This window comes from Alligator sinensis, unplaced genomic scaffold (genome assembly GCF_000455745.1).
Source record: "Alligator sinensis unplaced genomic scaffold, ASM45574v1 scaffold2028_1, whole genome shotgun sequence".
Classification (NCBI taxonomy): domain Eukaryota; kingdom Metazoa; phylum Chordata; order Crocodylia; family Alligatoridae; genus Alligator; species Alligator sinensis.
The window spans coordinates 55,433-57,135 of NW_005843713.1; the positions used below are offsets into that span (position 1 = coordinate 55,433).

General features: G+C 65.9%; 1 long non-coding RNA gene across 1 annotated transcript in view; it reads left to right on the forward strand.

Annotated features, from left to right (window-relative positions):
* The first annotated feature begins 986 nt into the window (after positions 1–986).
* LOC112548910 overlaps positions 987–1,703 on the forward strand; it is a 4,002-nt gene continuing 3,285 nt past the window's right edge. Inside the window, exon 1 of the long non-coding RNA XR_003092406.1 lies at positions 987–1,249. This is a non-coding gene — a long non-coding RNA (uncharacterized LOC112548910). The remainder of the gene's footprint in view (positions 1,250–1,703) is intronic.

The following is a 1,703-nucleotide window of genomic DNA, read 5'->3' on the forward strand; positions in this document are numbered from 1 at the left end:
GTGCGCGGTGGGCACGCACGCTCCTGTGCCCCGATTGGTCCGACTGCGATCCCCTGCGGCGCGGCGCGGCGCGGCGCGTTCGCCGCCCGCTGAGCCGGAGCCCACGTCCCGCTGCCGGGCCGGGCACTCTGGCGCCCAGGGCGGGTCGTGCGGGACACTGCGACCCCGGGCGCGGGGCAGCCAGGCTCTCCCAGACCAACGCCAGAAGGGCGGTGACCTACGGGGTGCACGTGGGCCCCGCGGACACCGTTCGCTTCTGCGCTGACGCCGAGACCTCCCTGGAGAGCACCTTGCAAAGCACCAAATTACCCCTTCTTAACCGGGACAATCCAATGGAAACCTCGATTCAATTCTAGGGAGAGTTTGGGCCCTTTGGTGTAAAGCAGTACAATACTGAGAGCAGGGGTGCAGTGACGGGGTTAGTCATTGCGTCACTTACTTTGAAGAGCTTACATTGTGCAGAGAGGAGTGCAGTACGGGGGGGAGGGTGTACCGACATGGACATAGCGAGTGTGTAACACACACGCGCCCGAAGTAACACAGTGATCCTATTCATACCGCTCTCTGTCTCTCTCAGTGGCGATAGTAATGTAGGTGTTCCTGTCTCACCCTTGCACACCACCGCACACGAGTGTCTGTAGGGAGTGCGGGTATCACACGAGTCATTGGGAATCCACACTTGCGTGAAGACAAACGTGGCTCAGTGCTGCCCTCCGGTGGTGCGCTCCGAGCACTGCAGCCCCGAGGAGCGGCGCGGCGGAGGGGAGACTAACCCGCTGCTCGGTGCTGCCCTCCTGTGGTCGCGTCGGGGCATTGGCGCAGTCCGTGAAGGCGGAGGAAAAGCCGGGCTCAGCACCGCCCTCCTGTGGCCGCGCTGGGCATTGCGGCGGGGAGACCGGGGGGCACGTCGCAGAGGTGAATGCGGTGATTGGCTGCGAGGGTTGTGTGGGCGGGAGCAGGACGGCTCCGTTCCTATTTCGCTGATTGGTTTGTGCGGAGAGAGAAGGCGGGGAGAGGAACGCGCCCTCCTGGGCCACATTCTGATTGGCTATTGTGCAGTATTGACAGTGTGCATATCTCTGCCTGCCGATTGGTCCAACTCCGATGCCCCGCGGCCCCTTTCAGCAGCCCGGCGGGGCGCGGGAGGGCAGTGCCGGACGGCAAGCGAGGGGCTGGAGGGGCGGGGACGCCCCATGGCCCGGAGGCCGCGCGTGTCCCGCTCCCGGCCCGATGCTGCCTCTTTTCTAAGGTACAGGACAGCGCGTGGCTGTTTGGAAAACACTGCAGGCCTCGCTTCAGCCCAGCTCTAGCGCGGCCTTGGGACCGCGGTGTGCAATGTGGGGAGCAGGGCACTGAAGCGCCAGTCCTCGGCGCTGTGCACTCGACGACCTTGCACCTCGACAGAGCAGTGTGTACCCGCGACGTCTGTGTCCCGAGATCTGCACTGCGCGTGCGCGCGGGACACGCGCCGCAGCGAACAGCGTGAGCCGAGCGCTGCGCCCCGTCTCCGGGCTGAGGGAAGGGAACCGCTTAGCTCTCCAAATGCCATGGCGCCTGCGCCTCGCCACGTGTTTAGACGGGCAGGGGCCGGATCCGTCAGTCCCGTGTCCTGCATCCCTCCCTGCAGCGTTCAACGAACCCCGCCGTGCTGCCGTCCTGCGCCTCGCCTCGCCCCGCGCGCGGCAGCGGGGCCGCAGGGCGGG